We start from the raw sequence: 17,684 nt of genomic DNA, 5'->3' as shown, positions 1-17,684 counted from the left end.
GCAAGAAATTTCAGCTAAAAATTGAAATTAAAAGATAGTGGGAGTTCCTAGCTATATATCGCTGTATATAATTTTTATTTTTAATTATCTGACATTCAGTGAAATTTTTAAATTTAATAAAAAAATTTAACAACCATCTAAATTCAATTTAAACTGTTAAAAAACCTTATTTTTTTTCATTGCCTCTCTCGTTTTTTTTCACTATATTTGTTATGAATAAAATAACAAATTTGGAACTTTTTTTTGCAAGGGGGAAATAGTTGAATGAAATAAAAAAGCCACTTGCAAAAACTCAATAGGCATTTCATTGAGGAGGGGTCGGTGTGCGAATTCCACTCGCGCGCGTTTCCTGATGCAAATCTTGATCCGCCGGCTGATATTTGGTATATATACAAGTAACACGCAGCGCCGCACGGAATAAATGAGGCTTTTTGCAGTGCGCTGCTTGTCATTCAGCCGCATTCATTCAACTTGATGTGCGGCTGCCACTCACTCACTCGCACGTTCTCTCTCATTGCAGTAGCACTGAGCCAGTATCCACGTCACCAAACAAAGCGTGGCCCAGGTCAGGACTTTATAATATTATCACGCAATATTTCTCAGCCAATTTTACCTGCTTTTATGACCGTTTTTACTACGAATTAAACCGACCAAATGTCCGTTTTAAAACGTACAGAGATATCACGTTTCAGATTAGAAATTTCCACTACTACTAAATTGTTGAGGCGTTGAATCGTAAATATTATTTCAGTTCATTTTCAAGGTGTTTATGAGATAGATAATTTATTAACATGAAAATATAACTTTAATTTTTTAAATGTAAATTCAAATTTAAAATTGATAAAGATTAATAAAAAAGGAAGGTAAAGAAATGTTTTCATCATACTTTTAAAAGTTGGAGTTTAAATTAGGATTTTGATATTGCAAGTTCCAAAAATACATTTTATGCATCCCCGCCGACATGCAAGTCGAGCCGGTTGCATAACTTGGCAAAAAAGTGCATTTTCCTCACCCACCCCAAATTTTTATTTCCCTACGGAATTCTCCTGTTTTCATGTTTTTCATTTACGCTGAGAAATTTGTGGGCCGTGTTGTATAAAATTTCCTTTCCATCTGAAACGCAACACGCTCGTTTGCGAGCTCAATGAGGCGAAGTAAAACACGTTTTCCACATTCCGCCGATAAAAATTCAATTCACGCGCGTGCAAAAATCAAGTTGCATCCGACGCAATTCCACTTTTCCATCTGTGGAAAACACGCCAGCCGATGGATATAGCGGCAATTGGTCTGCCAGCCCGAAGCCATTTTCCCACACCCGAGTCGGCCGGGCGGCAGCATTCACCCCTAGAGAAAATGCGGCGCACAAAGGGCGACGAGACGATGCATCATTTTGTTTTGTCACAGAGCACAGACGCCCGTGTGCTCTAATTTGAAATGCTGGCCGGCGTTTTATTTGATGCACCCTGAAGGTGCATTCGCCCGACTGCTTTTTCTCGTTCTGGAGCTAGAAAATGTGCGCAATAAAAGGGCTGTCTCGACAATAAAGGAGGACGTTCGGCACACCGAGCAGGAGGCAATTCACTTTCCTTTTTATAAGAAGCACGACCGTCTGTTTTATTTCTTATATACAGCCGGGCGCACCGCACTCTGAAGCTATACACGCCAGGCGCAAAGTGCGACTTCATTTCAAACTGCCGCCGCCGCCGGCACAGACAACAAATTTGACATGCTCCAAATGTAGTTCCGAGCTGGAATTCATCCTAGAATAAAAAACAAAATGCCAACCGTTTTGGAAAAAAGTGGCGTGGGAATGAATAAATTTCAATGAAGAGCTATAGAAGAGCCAGAAAAATAATAATAATAATATAATTTCAGAAACTTCAATTCCTGCATAGATTGTTATTAAAAAAAATTAAAAAACAATATCTTTTTTTTTTAATTTTGCGCTTATTAACTTTATACGTATGTAAATAAATATTTAATGTTATTTTTCAATCAATATGAGTATTGGACAATTAAAGTTTTTACTGCCTTCAATGGCCTTAAAGTTTAGTGAGCTAAAAATTATTCATAAACAATATATAAAACTAATTTTTTTTCTACCCATTCCCTTCTTGATCGTCTCAAGAAAAAAAAACATAAAATAATTATTTCAATTTTAAAAGTTTATGTTACTTGAATAATACTTTTTATAGTGAAAATATTTAGCTAAATTTCCTATGAAAGAAATTTGGTTTCGGGAAAAACAAGGCGTGTTTTAGCTGCGCAAATTTTCTCGGAGCGGATTAACCAGGGTGTCTCTGTGCTCACAACATAAATTGCCGTTTTTGTAGGCAGCCGGCTGAGCAACGCTGCGTTTGCGTTGCTCGCTTGTGTAAGACCGTGCAATATTGTAGATGAAAATACGACCCTAAGGGATTGAGCCAGTAGATTGTCGTTGTCTTTGGTGTTGTTTTAAGCCACCCAAAAGGACAATATAACACCTGCCACTAACTTTATTAATTTATTCCCCTGTCATTGTTTAAAATGGCCGGCGCAACTGCGCGCCTCTGTTTCCTTAAAGTGCGCGGCCCCAAAATATTGCAGCACGCACTTTGCTTGAATAATTCAGCAGCGCGATGCAAATTCACCTGCGCCGCTCCAAATGGAATTTTTAATCAGTTCTTGCCCCAAAAAACAACCCTTTTGAGAGCAATTCTTGTAAAAATACCCGAGTGGAACGAAAAATTGCCGCCGAATAAATTGAAAGGAAACTTTTTACCTCAACTCTGCCGAGTGGAAAGAAGCCTGTTGTCGAAATGCCATCTGCCTCGAAAATGATGCATTTTGCCCGATTTTGGGGTGCAACAGTGACGTTAAAATTTTACAGTCATTTTCGAGTCAACTGGATTGGCCAGTTCAAGTTTTTACTGCCTTAACGGCCTTACAACTGAAACACGTGTGCTTTAAAAGTTATGTATTTTTTCCTTCCATAACCTCCATGACCGTCCGAAAAAAGACTAAATCTAGCAAGGAATTTTTTCGGCTGCTGGACAGGACCATTTAAAATAATTTAACGCTTCACTTCTTTTGTTATACATAAATTCCTGTTTCTTCTCTCGTGGGACCGGCCGGAGTATTTGAATAGATCCTTATTCTCTGACGAGGCAAAAAAAATGTGAGAGATAAAGTCCCTTGTCTCATTTGCGTCACTGATGGCCGTTTCCATTCTCCATTTGTATGCCGGAACAATGGCAAGGCTGATTCCTTCCGCACGAAATGCACCCCGGTTGCATATTATGCTGCTTTGCATGCACCTCCCTCGGAATTTCAATAAACATGGCCAAGCCCGGGGATTTCAGTTTCAATATAGATCCAGCTTTGGCTGTTTATCAGCCGGCGCCGGGCAATAATAATATTTCCATGCAGCCGTCCGGGTGGTGCCAATAATACCCCGCAGGGCCAGCCGAAAGCTTTTCCTGCACCCCCGCTCTATACAATATTGTATAAAAAGCAATTTGGAGCGCGGAAAGATCCGTGTAGGCAAAGCCGTGTTTTGTTTGTCCGGCCAAATTACACGTGTCGTTAGGCCGGAGCACTTTGCCCGTGTTTGGCAATTCGATGGACGCTGATCGATATGGGCCACTATATATTTTATATATTAAAGCCAGTCCCAGCCCCCTGCTCTCGCTGATGGAGTCGTGATGGACGCAATTAAGAGGAACGATCAAGCTCCGGAAAAATAGCCGATTACCTCGGACGCACGGCGCCACGACTAAACTGTTTGTGCAGTGGAGCTTTTCAAACAAAATCCCAAAGGTTATATTGATAATCATCTGCTGCCCCGTGCAACTTTGAAATTGAAAACGCAATCCGACTAAAGTGACTCAAATATAAATCTCAAATTTTGAACGATCCTTCTGCTATTTTTTTGTTTACAGAGAGGTTAAATTTACAAAAATTGTACTTGCTTATATCATCAATATAAAGCAAATTCTAACTCTTTTTAATCTCTATAATTTTCAATAATTAATCATAATCATTTATGAGCTACCAAATTAGTAAGCAAGGCATACATTGAAAAATGTCATTTACTTTCTGTAAGGTTGGGGGTTACATTGAATTAAATATATAGAATTCCAAAGAAACCTATAATTTTATCAACTTCTTGAAAACGTATTAATTGCATGAAAAAGATTTACTATAAACAAACTAAAACAGATAATTATTCAAATTAATTTCAAATCTATTAATAAAATCGCAAAAATTAACATAAATGATAAAATAAATAATTATAATAAATATTTATGTATTAATATATTCCTATTTAATTTAGAGGATTATTAAAATTATCTTTGATCAAAAAAAAAAAAATCAATAAATTTAAAAAAAAATTAAAATTAAATTCGCATATTGCGTCCATGTGGCATTCTGTGGTGGTTATATGTGTGTGTTCACTTTGGGTTGGTTCTTATCTGACTCCGCAGTATGACAAGAAAAATTCCACGCCACGAGTGGCTTTTATGCCGTGGAGACCATATTTTAACTCTCGATTTTTTTTTATAAAGAAAGGCGGCAAGAGTTTTTTTTTACCCAAGTTAGAACATCAATTTCGGGCGCGCCATCATCAGCAGCAGCCAGCGCGGAGAAAAGCTTATAAGAGGATATTCCTTCGCTTCGGGTGCTGTGCGCGGCTGTAATATCAAATTATATAACTTTTCTACACCGCAGGAATTTAAAGCAGAGTGTGCCAGCTTGGTACGCGGTGGTGATATATAGGAGCTGCAGAGAGTTTCCATCATTGCGAGAGGGGACCATCAATGTTGAGAGTCTATATGTGTGCTGCCGGCTGCATAGATTTCACCCCGGCAGACACACACACACGTGACGTGGATCCAAAAGCGTTTCTTGAATTATTTCCACTCGCGAAAGGCCAACTGGTCAGTTAGTGTCACTCGCTCTGAGAAATGAGAATTATTCTGCGAGGAATGAGAGAAAAAAATATGTCGTCTCTCTGGAGATGCCGCGAAAAATAATTCGCGAACGCAGATTCTTGGTGCCCGAAAAGGGATAAATTTATTTTTATTAGCCGAAAGCGTGATTTGTTGTACCAAAAGCGAGAATTCAAATTAACCAATTAAGGCTGCGGTGGGGTTTATTTTTATAATAAGGAGAACTTAGGTAATCAGGTGCTATTTTTTGCTTGAGGAGGTTATAAATTTTGACTTTAAATACGTTTTCAAATACAAATTTTACGTTTAGAAAAAAAACAGCCAAAGTTATGTCATTTAATAGAGACCCATTTAAAATTATAATGGAGAAAACTAGACGGAGTTTCAGAGTTTAATGACTTAGTTTATCAAAAAATCATAGAAAAAAGAATTTTAAATTTCTAAATTTTTAAATAAAGAATGTTTAAAATTTTAAAGGAATTTTTAGAATTATTAAAAACATGGATATAAAATGCCAAAATGTAATATTTAAATAAATAAAAGTTTCCAAAACTTCACTTATAGCTTAAGGAAGGAAACAATATTCTCTCCTAAAAACTACGACGTTGTTTCAGAAACCCCAGACAATAACAGAAGTCCATCAGAGGCCACATCACAATCGATCGACGACGAATTCTCTTTCCATTTTCCCTCATCAGCCGAGTGAGTGCGTAAGTCTTCATTTCGAGGCAGCGAGGGGCGAATTTCCTGCCCCCGCAGCTAGACTGCCTGTACAGCACGCCGTATATTAGGTATTTATCCATTCTGCGGCGATATGCATCCCTGCGGGGAGTGTCAATGGAGCCATATTGTATGTTACTTTATTCCTTATCGACGGGCGTATCTCGTGCGTAAAAAAACTATACGCTCTGCACCCTACGGGCCGAGACGCATTACTTTCTCGCGCCGCGCTAGGTTGCCTATCCCTTTCCTGCCACCTTTATGTGTATTTACGCACCTTTATCTTGGCTGCGACGTTCCCTGAGGGCCCGAAGAAAGAGTGCGCCGCATTTGCTTATCAAAGGAATCGTTTGGACCGAAAAGTGAGCACCGGTATCACGGCTTGAAAAGATGAAGCACTTTTGCTTTTGCATCACAACCTCAAGAAGAAAATCGCAAAAGTATATAAAAGCCTCTTTTGAAATTTGAACAACTTTTTTATTCAGAGACTTATAAGGAAATATTTAAAGTTAAGGAAATAAAATTGATAATGAAAAAACATAATTTTAAATATTTATATTCATGAATTGCAATTATATAAATTTTATTCTATCATTCTTTAATATTCGCTTTATTCTCTGCGTAAATATAGAAGATAAAAGTAAATTTTTTGTTTTTAGTGATGGTAGAAATAAAATAGTAAAACATGAGTCTGAAATTTCTTTCGTAATAAAATGAATAAAAATCAATTTGTTGATTATTCTACATGCTTTTTTGCGACTTTTACAAAAGGCAATTTGTTAAAGCACAATAATAATGCCAAGAATCGTAATCCAATACCCAAGCCGATTGGAAAAGTGTAATAATTTCTCGTGAAATATATCCTTTCCCGCAATGCAGAATGAATATTTAATGTGGCTGATATACCCTCGTAAAGAAACTTGAAATACAATCTGTCCAATAAATACATTTTTAAAGCACTTTTCCTCCACGCTCTCGATGCGAAGCCAGCACACTGCACGCGTATAATATAAAATATATAAATTTACAATAAAAAAGTCGGCCGCATAAACATGTGGTTTTATTGGTAAGTGATCAAAAAATTGCATGTTGTGAGTTTTTATTCCATCAAGACTTGTCTTCGGCCGCAAGTGTAAAAGAGAGAATTAAACGATTCGTTTGATGTGCAGTTGTCGGTTAAACGTGAGATTGCAGATATATTTATAAAAATTTATATGCGCATTTGAAATTATTTCTCCCGGCACTTAACACTCGCATTAAATTATTCATCAGAGAGGACAAAAGTGATGCTCACAAACATACTCTTGCCGAGAAATATATAAATGCTTATCGCTCTCGCCTCTTTTAAAAGTCCATTTTCTCTCGACGCTTGCACTCTCCACCATTTATAATTTTTTTATTCATTCGGCGTCTCTTAATGCTTTCATAAATTGAATTGGTTAAGAGCTCTTTGTATCAAAATACAAAAAAATAATATATGATTTTCTAAATGGTTGCAGGCTTCCCATTAATTATAATTATTTCTTATCAGCATGCATTTGCATGCACTTTGAAAGTTAATTTCAAATTCTCCCAAGCAGATCGCATCTAGCTCGCATGGAAAATTCAAGGAAATGTTTAATATGCAGAATCATGGGAGCCGATTTTTAAATAAAAATCGCATTTGTCACGAACGAAAAGGTATTTTTTATTCAAATAAGAAAATTTTAGGCCCGGTTGTTATTTTTCTACTTTTTTTTTTTCAAAGACTTGTGTGATAACGAGCGTGGCAAACACGGTTATTCCATTTATTATTTCTGCATCATGCGATGTGGGCTCGTTTTATGTGGTGAGATTAAAATTTCCCAGCTCTAGCCGCGTGAGTGTGTGTGATTGTTTTTCAATTTACTCTGGTCGTCGGAGCGCTGCCTGAAAAACTAGAGGCTGTCCAAGACGCTGAGAAAACACCCAACATCAAAGGAATCGCTCCACTAGATTTATTGCCGCACTATAAAACAAATATTATTATTGCGCGCGGTTCGCTTCTATCGTCACCAACGGCGGCCGGCTCCATTTTTTCATAAAATAAACCATAACCGTTCGGAAATAATGTTTTCCTAGCACAGATTTATTCTTGGAAGTAAAGGCGAGAAACTTGTCAGCGAGAGAAGTTTCATAGCTTCAAATTGAATCAAAGCAAAACCATTGTGGATATTCAATAAACTTTTATATATTTTTTTATTGGAAAGAACTTATTTTTTTTCTCTTTAAAAAATCAATTTTACTATAACTAATTATTATAACTTTTCAATTGATTTCATTTATCATCTTATTTATTACAAATATAAATTAAATAATTGATTGTTTTATTTTTCAGGTATATTAAGTTCATTAATTTCAAATTATACTAATGCTAGTAATATCACGATTAATCTGTAAAATACATAAATTTCGTGCGTGTCCTAAAGGAAGACCGTGCATTTTATTCAGCGATAGATCTGCAAGGTGTCAGACATTCAGAAATTATTTGTATTTTAATGGAACAGCTTCATGCTGATTATATAATCTAATTGTAGTTGCATTTAGCGAAAAATAAAATAAATATATACGTCGATTTGAGTTGAACATAAAATTTAATCAAATGAGCTGTGCTGATCAATACACATATCACATGCTTATTTACATTTATTTATTTTTGAATATGAAATGGTCAATTGAGGATATTGAAATAAGAATTAAACAACTTGATATCTCTGTTTCAGGGTGAGCCGCGGAGAAACTTTGGCCCAGCTTCGACTTCGCGCCGGCCGAGCCGCCTCGATTGTTTGCTGCCCTAGAAATACCGCCCCGAGTATTTATAAGTAAAAGAGACTCTTGCGGGTTTAAAATGTCGTAAATGCGGAGTGTGTGTGTGCCATAAAGTGACGTCACTTTATGGTGAATAATGGGTCGTCAACATCAAACAGATACACATCGGCAGCAAATCTCGAAATGCCTCACTTGGGCTCCATTTTCAAAAATCGTTATGATGTCGTTGGCTCACTTTATTGTTTGTTTGTGTAGGTTTTACGCTTCTTTTTAATGTGCCTTAATGACTCTGTAAATATTTTCAATTGCATGCACAGTGGACGGCAATAAAATTAAATTGATGGCGTGTTTTTTTTTCATTTCAGCCAAGAGAGCAGTAGAGCAATAACAGCGTGTGTATGTGTGACTGCTGATGTCACTTGCTTCTTCTCTTTTTACTTTGAGAAAAAGACGAGCTTTTTAGCTGTCAAGCTTCACGACTGCTTCATGGACCATTAAATTCCAGAATTTTGTAATTCTTGAGCCAAGACTGCCGGACGGGCTCTCGCGGAATTGAGCAATTTGTTTTATATTAATTTTTATTTCTGTTTTACGGGCGCATCAAGTATATAAAGGGTCAAAGTGTACAAAATTTTAGCAATAACATATAATTTTTACTGCTAAATAAACGAAAGAGCTTTATACTCACACGTTATTAAATATTAAATCATGTAAGGTAAAAACGAGTTGTGAAATAAATTTATTTTCTACGCAGCTGCAACGCCCCATTACCTTTCATCTATGGCGAATTTTCTCTTTCTGTGCTTGTTTTGTACGATATTATTATTTCAACCCTTGAATATAGCCACTTGAATAACCATTCTACGGAGAGGCATGTGTGCAATTTTCAGTTACGGCCAACTGCCGTGGGTAATGAAGCAAAAGGGTCCAGAATCTCCACTCAGGTGGAAACTTGTCGTGTGAGAAAAGGGAGTGGCGTCGTCTTTCAAAGTGCTTTCAATTGCACACACGCATGATAAATTAAATTAATATATACGCCTGCTTGTTTCATATAATATTCTCAAGAGAGTGCACCCAGCAGCAGCATCTGGAACTTATTGCGGCGATAAACGAGCGTGTGATTATATTTGTACACAAGCCAGATGAAAATTGTATATATGCAGCCGGCGTGACGAACTCTGGGAATTTCAAATATCAGCTTGTTCCGAGGCCGTAAATCAATTCGGGCCAAGTGGTGCCTCCATTGCCGCCACTTTCCCAATTAACAATTAGCTGCCACCATGGCCCGGTTTGGGCTGATTTATGAAAATTACCATTAGTGCGCATAGAATTAATCCTGCTGGCGGCGCATATCTCGGTCTTTAATCAGTAAGGGCGAATTGGAGATATTGTTAGAATAACGGTCTGGCGGAGAAATTCATCAAAGGATGTGGTAAGGATTAACTATTTCAATCTCAGCTGCATGAAAATTGCGCAGCTTCAAAACTACTTCAATATAACAGGCAGGTATTTTTTTTTTTTTTGTACAATAATAATAAAATGGTAATAAATTGATGACAAAAAGAAAGAAAGAATTTAATAAATGACTTCTTAAGAGTTGCTTTAATCAAAACAATTTGGACAAATAAACAAAAATAATAATTATAATACATATATAATTAAAATTACTAATAAAAATTTAATTATATGTTGAAATAATTTTTTTGTCAGAGAAAATGTCAAAGTATTTATTGAAATGGTTATAATAATGTTCATAAAATATGGTAGCATTAATGAGTTATAAAAAAAATAAAAGCCCACATTTGCATCATGTGGGCTTGACAAAGTGGAGAATAAATAATTCTATGAGTAGCCACCTGCAAATAGTTAGGGTAGTGACGAGTGCAACCTCATAAATTTTATACATTGAGCCATCCCATTGTTTTATTTTTTTTTTTGCCGGCACAATCAGCAAAAAAGCGAAATTCGAGCGCTTGTTGGGATGCAGGCGAATTCCATCGCATTATTGAACAAGTGTCGGCAGTCAAATTTGGCGCCTTTCCAGCTTAGTTTGCCGGTCGACAAGCAGAGCGACAGCACGAGTTTGGCCTCAACTTTTCCCTCGCGGGGAGGGCCGCAGCCGCCGCCGCTGCTGCTTTTTATTTACGCGCGGCACAGATAGCAGTCGACGTTTATGGCCGCCGCCCTCCGTGATTGGTCGGTGCGGCGGCGGCCATCTTTGCGCCGCTCAGATTCCTGCATAATTTATTACCCCGGCGGGAACGAATGGAGAGCGGGGCAGGGCGGCGCGAGGGGGCTCATTGGGGGATGATTCGCAGCCGGGCCGCCCTGGAGACCATTTGTCAAAGATTTCCATTTGATATCAGACCATTAAATCGGGCCGATCCGGCCCCCGGCAGGAATGCCAACTTGCTGAAAGTTGCCCTATTTCTGGAAATCGCTCCACTAAAAATTACGATTTGTATTTTTCAAAACCTTTGGAGGAAAACTCTTGGTGGTGGCGACCTCTGCCGTTCGACACTTGAAACACACCGAGTGCCGTGATTGAATTTGGAATAATATTTTACGGCGGCCGTAAAGACACAGACACGCGGTTCATTCATGGTGTGCGAGTTTTATTGCTGCACAACAACACGTCATTCTAATGACGTAGAAAAAAGCAATGAAACTCTGATTATTACCCGGGCCCTTGCTCTCCGACTTGGAAAGCCGCCGATGAAATAAACCCATAAAACGACGATTTACAAGGTGCAAACGGCCGCAGCAGTTTGACCATAAACAGCAGATTCCTCTGGTGAATGAACCACATTGTGTGTGGGCCCCGCTCATATCTTACTAGCAAATTTAATGGCCGGATAATAAAAATGTGTGTAGTAAGAGCGCGAGTTTACGTTCATTCACCGCCCACACTGCATTTACGGCTTGCATTTTTCATTCAGTTCGCGTGGCCAAGACGTGGTTTGTGAAAAGCGGAAGTACCCAGGAATGCTATTTTGCTGAAGTTATGCAACGTGTGCTACAACCGTGCTGCACCAGCTGCATAAATCTGCAACTCTTGATTTACTCTTCCGTCTCGATTTTGTTCAAATTAAATTCGATGCCAAGAATTTTAATTCAAAATAAAACTCAAAGTTCTAAATTCTAGAGCAACTGGCATTCTAGCTCGATTTTAAAGCAACGTGTTATTTGTTGACGAAAATACACGCGCTCTACACCAGCTTTCAATATTAATCAGCTGCGCTGCTGGCGAGTGCTATTTTTTCTGTAACTCTTGCCAAGCAGAAATAGCACTGGGATTAAATTGGCGCCGCCATTAATTCGGTCTTAGCATCACTAGAAATAATTCATCCCTCCTCTTGCGCGAAAGAGCTCAAATATTTCTCGGTCTGTTGGAGTCGTTGACCATTACGCGCAATCAGTTTGATTTTCTGTCTCCCCTCCCCTGGCAGAGAAAAAGTAAAAAGTTACCAAGCGTGACGTGGATGATGAGCAATTTCCGAGTGAGCTGGGAAAAAATTGCGCACAGCATGAGGCCGTGTTTTAGTAAAATTTGTAGCACGTAAAAGAGTCATAATGACGTTGCAAATTATGGAGATATGATCTAGTAATTACACATACAGAGGGGGGAGGACTAGGACTGCACTTTCAGTTGGTGGTCGGTGAAAGTCAATCTGCGTTTAGAACATGCGATGAAGGTGTCACACGTGATGTGAGTGTTTGTAAAAAAGTTTAAAAAAAGCGTTTCTTTCTATTTTTAAAAAATTTAATTAACCCATTCAATTGAACGAGAAATTGTTATTTTGCTTCCATTGAAGGGAATGTGAAAAGGGTATTTCCAAAGAATAATATGTTCTCAAGTAAATGCAGTTGAAACAATTAAATAATCTTTTAGTCCCAAAAGGAATCTTCAGATAATATAATACCATTTAATAAACTCAATAAATAAAAACTTTTACTTTAAATTTATTATTTAAATATATATTGATTATTTTAGAAAGAAACTATTTATATTATTTATTTGTAAAATTAAAATAAAATTTGCCGCATAAAGTATTACTTTTACAAAGTCAAAAATAAATCAAATAAAATTGATTAATTTCAATTATCATTTGTAATTTCATATAAATGACTCTGCCCTTCATTTAACAAATTACTTTACAGTCTAAAATTGGAGCTCTGGAGAGTCTGAGGTAAACTTGTGGCATCGAATAGTAGATTAACGCCCATAATTTTAATAATTTTCTACAATTTTTTTTTACGTCTCATAAATTGATTAATTAATTATCATAAATAAATGAATTGATTTTTTGAGAGGGTATCGGAAGAACGATAAGTAACTCTCAACATTTAAAATTTATGAAAAGGCAAAAATAACGCATTGTATAGAAAATTGTATAGTTATTCATTAATTTTTTTTTTAATTAATCCCCAATAAAACAAATTGTTTATAGATTCATCTACTCTTCACTTCGTTTTTTGCTTTTGCAAGGAACGCTTTCTTGGTGTTTTCGTCTCATTTGGTGCAGCTCCCCTTAACGAGGAACACACAATCAGTGCGTTTACACAGAACATTTTGTCCGACAAAAAGTCGTATATTGCTCTCGAGCAAACAAATCCAACACAAAAGCGGAGAGGAGACATGCGAAGCTCATCTTGGTCGGACATGAACACACGATTAGTCGTGATTGGCAGCGGCCCCGGGGCTATTTGTCCTGATTGCATATTATGTCATCAGCTAGGCGAGCTGCTGACGCTTCTGATCTGGTGCTCGAGATAATTGGCGAGGACACAGTTCAATCACAATTTATGGGCCTTATCGTGGGGTGTTTGCCTGAACGCGTTTTATTTCACGGACCAACTTCATCAGCTCCAGATTGGATTTTTTTTCTCTCCAGCAGCCACTCACAGAAAAAATTTAGATACGCATCGTGTTTACTTTTGCGATACTTCAGCTATACTTTTGCTATTCACTTGCTTTACTTTTTAAAAACTGTATACCTGTTTAACACGGGCCTTATGAGGGAGGGTTTTTATACCTGCTCGTCAAACTATTGTGTTTTGTATAGAGAGGAGGGGGAGGGATGCGGACGCATGTATTTTAGAGCGCGGCCGGCAAGGGTCGCGCAGCAGGCGAGCTGTCAAAAGTAAACCTAGAGTATTCCAAATGTATGCGTGTGGGACAGAAAAATAAGCGTTTTAGGCCGCGAGACGTGATGAATACTAAAAGAATACTAGAAGTATCGCAATTGTAAACACGATGCGTACCTAACCGATTTCTGTGAGCAGTGACGACGGCAAAGGACCACACAGAAAAATATAAATGCGAGAGAAGGAAAAATTCCGAGCGCAGAGCCAATAAGCCCGGCGAGCGATGGGCCACATGGATCATCTCACGCACATGTGACCCTAGCCTGCGATGGCGCTTATCTGCCATGCATTTTGATTTTGTCGGCCTCACACTTAACTCTCCTTTATGGTGCACCCTTTCGTCCTGCTAGCTCTCTCGGACGTCTCGCCATGAATTATTCAGCAGCAGCCGTGACCACTTCAATACATATTCTCATGCAACTGCAGTAATTATGTGCAGCACTAACTCTCCAAAGTGCACAATCTCTTGAACAATATGTTTTAAAAAAAATTTAAGTAAAAGAAATTTTTCGAATGAAATTCCAAACATAGACAAAAAAAAGTGGTTTTCAGCAAATACAACAATGACACATTTTATTAAGAAACCAATTGTTGCCAACACTAACATTTTATGTAATAATGAATACCTGAATCCCTTTATTTACAATCATAAAAATTTCAACAATCATTCACATTAAATTTTCCAATTTTTGCCAGTAACTCGTTATTGCAATTTTTAAATCATCTATTTTTCCAAATGAAGTTAAGTGAATTTAAGTTTTCAGTGATTTTTTTTATATTTCCAAGTCTTTAATAAAATTTGCTATTTACTTGACAAGATTCCAAAGAAGACCTTCAAAACAACGATATTTAAAATAAAAATGGTGAATCTTTCCTTGCTTAATTTTGTAATAAGAACAGAATTGTTTTCCTGGATTTTTATAATATTTGTCTACAAAAAATTCCTCCAGATTCCCAACGAAAATTTTCATGAGTCCAGTGTCATCATTAAATAATTATTTTGCCATACTAAATCAACCTAAATCCATTGTTATAATAAATTACTTAAAATTAAAATTCATACACAATATTTTAGCTTGCGAAAAAATGTACACAGGAATTTTAATGCATGGAGCTTGATTGAATTTGTGAGCAAAATTTTAAATTTTGTAAGCTCCAGTCGCATCAACAAAAAGTCTCTTAAATGCACCCTTTTTTTGTATCTCTCAAACTTATTAAGGTCAGAGTGCAGTCTCCCACACTCCACTCTCAGCGCCTTTTTCTCTTCCATCTTAGGCTGTGAGAGAAAGAATTTTAGCATTCCCACAATTTTCATGCTTCGTTCCGGCGGGGCACATTGCCCGCTCTTCCAGTCTAGTGCTTCATGCCCTCGTTATTATTTCACCCCTGAGGTTAAGCAGCCCCCCGATGCAAGCCATGCGAGAGCGACCGAGTCAATTCATCCGAACGACGCGATGGCCTCCTTTTGCTCGTCCCCGCGCTCCATTACGTTAATGAATCAGACGCACACGAAATTACAAAAAAGGAATGCATAGAGGCCCACATCAAGAAGAATCCATTTTTCTAAAGATTCTATTTTGATTCTACAGCACGCGGAGCAAGAAAATTTATTCTCCTGAATTTTTTACCATTTTTTTTTATTTAAATTTAATTTTACTTCATTAAAAAAGAAATAATCACAAGCAATCGTTATGATACTATTGTAAGATATATAAATGATACACAATTGATGGTTTCCAAAAAATAAAATTATATAAAAAAAATAAAATAAAATGAAGCAGACATGACTTTATTAACCTTACATTTAGATGGCTAAAAGTAGATAAATACATTTTAAACTAAGAAAAATAAATTTAAATTAAAACGTATTATTAAAATTGTATTTAAATTTCAGATTAAAATTTAAAATTTTATGAACATAGAATAAAATCTACAAATCTTGCATTTCCTAGATATTTTGATGGTTTGACGAAGCGCAGGTTTCAGCCTAGGGCGGGTGTGGCGCAACAAAGGGTTGTTTTAGGTGTGCTTCGCTCACGCTTGTTTTCTCACACGCATCAATGCCGAGATTTTATTGCATGTTGTTGTCGTTGGGCAATTGTGCACGGTGGGACGCGAGCCATATTTCACTCTCGCTTTCCTTTCATATCGCACGGCGGACAAAGCGTGGCCGCCTGCAAGTGGCCGCGGCCGCCTCGCCGGGACTAAAAGGCGATCGCGCCTCCGGCGAAACCCTTTTCACTTTCAAAGCAATAAAATCGGGCAGGGTGGTTGACCTTTGAGCGTGTTTTATGGGTCCCCACCAGGGCTAGCTCGCGCATTCAATTTCGCGTCACTTCGCCCAGGGAAATTACTCTGTCAGTTTGTCATGAACGCGGATGGCAATTGCATGCGTGTTCACTTCAGCCGGCTAATTAGCAGCGCAGGTAAGCATTGGCGACGGCGCACAAACACCTTTTGGCCGAATCTTTTCTTTGTGCGGTTTCATAGTGGTCTAAAAATTGCTCAGCTTACTCGCTGTCACGCCTCATATTTCTTCCCTCTTACATAATCCTCTTCGCAGATTCTATTTTTATTTTATTTGCGGTAGGGGAACTGATTTTATTTAATTCATAACGACATTTTGTATAATCTTGCTGGGTTTAAATAAAAATATCAATTTAAAATATGATAAAATTTATTTGTTTAAATTTCAAATTATATGGCTTAATTATTATTTTGACTCTGGTTTTTTTTTTATTATTAGTCAAAAGCAAAATGTTTTTATTTTCTTTTAGCGATGTAATTGGCATGGAAACAATCCCCATTGTTATTCAGCTGCTATAAATTTCAATATGAGAGACGAATTTCCAGACAGTGCAATCACGCACACTTTGAATTTGAATAATGAATGAATAATAATCAAATAAATTACCTTGTCTGCTAGAAATCGTGTTCGCCCGCTGGACGAAAAAATGTGCGCATTATTTATATATTTGTGCGCTTTAATTTGCCTTTGTTGCGCGCAAAGAATGCCAAGGCTTCCTTGGGATTCCACGCCAAATTATTTAGCCCTTCTTCCTCTGGCGGGATCACCGAGGCGTTCAGGATTAAATTTAATTACTCGTAACACGCCGTCTGCACCGATTCTCCAACTGATAGACGCGCCGCACAAAGAGAGAGAAAGAAAGACGCGGGCGGTGCTCATGACGTGTGAAAATGGAGCCAAATGATCCTTGGGGATTCGCAGACGAGAGAAAAAGAGAAAAACGGAGCAGATAAAAGAGCTCCGTGAATATATACATTTGCCGACAGCAGAAGACATATATACGCCGTTTTATTGTTTCAGCATATGAAATGAGAGGAGGTAGAGAACACAAAAATGATGTACACGGCGGTTCATGTTTGGTCCAAATGGCAAAGACGTTTGAATAATGCACCAGATCAAGAAAAGAAAAAGCAAACAAGCTTTTCCGTTTCTTCTCACATAAGTTTCTTTAATGCTGATTTTCTTTTCATTTTTAAAACGATTTTGAAAATTTGAATACAATAATTTATGTTCATTTTATACATTGGAGAGAACACAAGATTTTAAATTTTAATCAAAAGATAATATTTTATATCCTCGCATTCGTCACAATTCTTTTTATTTATTCCTGTGTAATATTCTTCAGTAATATTAAAACATTATGGTAAAATTAAAATTCATAATAAAAAAAAACCGAGAAACCTACGAAAAAAATTTAGTGCACAATATAATTCATGTATTATTAGCACTGAACACAATAAATTAATAAAAAATGTATTTGTTTATAATCCAAGAAAACAGTGTGTGATATTTTTTTGTTAATATAATTATATTACTTATTTAAAATTAAATGAGAAAATAAAATAAGCACAAATAAAATCAATGCATGTATTTAAAAAATTTAAAAATAATTAAATACGCTTTATTTATTTTATTGATTACATACTTAAATGTTATTTTTTTTAAACTTCTTAAACTTTGTCAAAGTTAGAGGATAGAACATAATCAAAGAGGTCAATAAATTCTAATCAAGCCTCTTGTCAGGAAGGAAAAACATGAGTAGGTTTTTGTCATTGGGTGGATTATTCCGT

The 17,684-nt window shown here is 37.0% G+C and overlaps 2 long non-coding RNA genes across 3 annotated transcripts in view; one reads left to right on the top strand and one right to left on the bottom strand.

Moving 5' to 3' along the window:
- Positions 1 to 17,684, bottom strand: part of LOC132205144 (uncharacterized) — a 216,429-nt gene that overhangs the window by 137,868 nt on the left and 60,877 nt on the right. The gene's annotated exons all lie outside the window — the stretch shown is intronic.
- On the top strand, positions 483 to 9,112 carry LOC132205149 (uncharacterized). 2 transcript variants are annotated; one of them, XR_009442672.1, is made up of 4 exons: positions 483 to 565; positions 5,546 to 5,722; positions 8,393 to 8,491; positions 8,804 to 9,112. It is a non-coding gene; the product is annotated as an uncharacterized LOC132205149 (long non-coding RNA). The 2 variants fall into 2 exon arrangements; XR_009442671.1 differs by having other exon boundaries at positions 8,393 to 8,689.

The sequence above is a fragment of the Neocloeon triangulifer genome, unplaced genomic scaffold, assembly GCF_031216515.1.
Source record: "Neocloeon triangulifer isolate White Clay Creek 2 clone unplaced genomic scaffold, ASM3121651v1 ptg000002l, whole genome shotgun sequence".
NCBI classification, from domain to species: Eukaryota; Metazoa; Arthropoda; class Insecta; order Ephemeroptera; family Baetidae; genus Neocloeon; species Neocloeon triangulifer.
The sequence above is the reverse complement of the archived record's forward strand: the minus strand, read 5'-3'. Positions and strand labels throughout refer to the sequence as shown.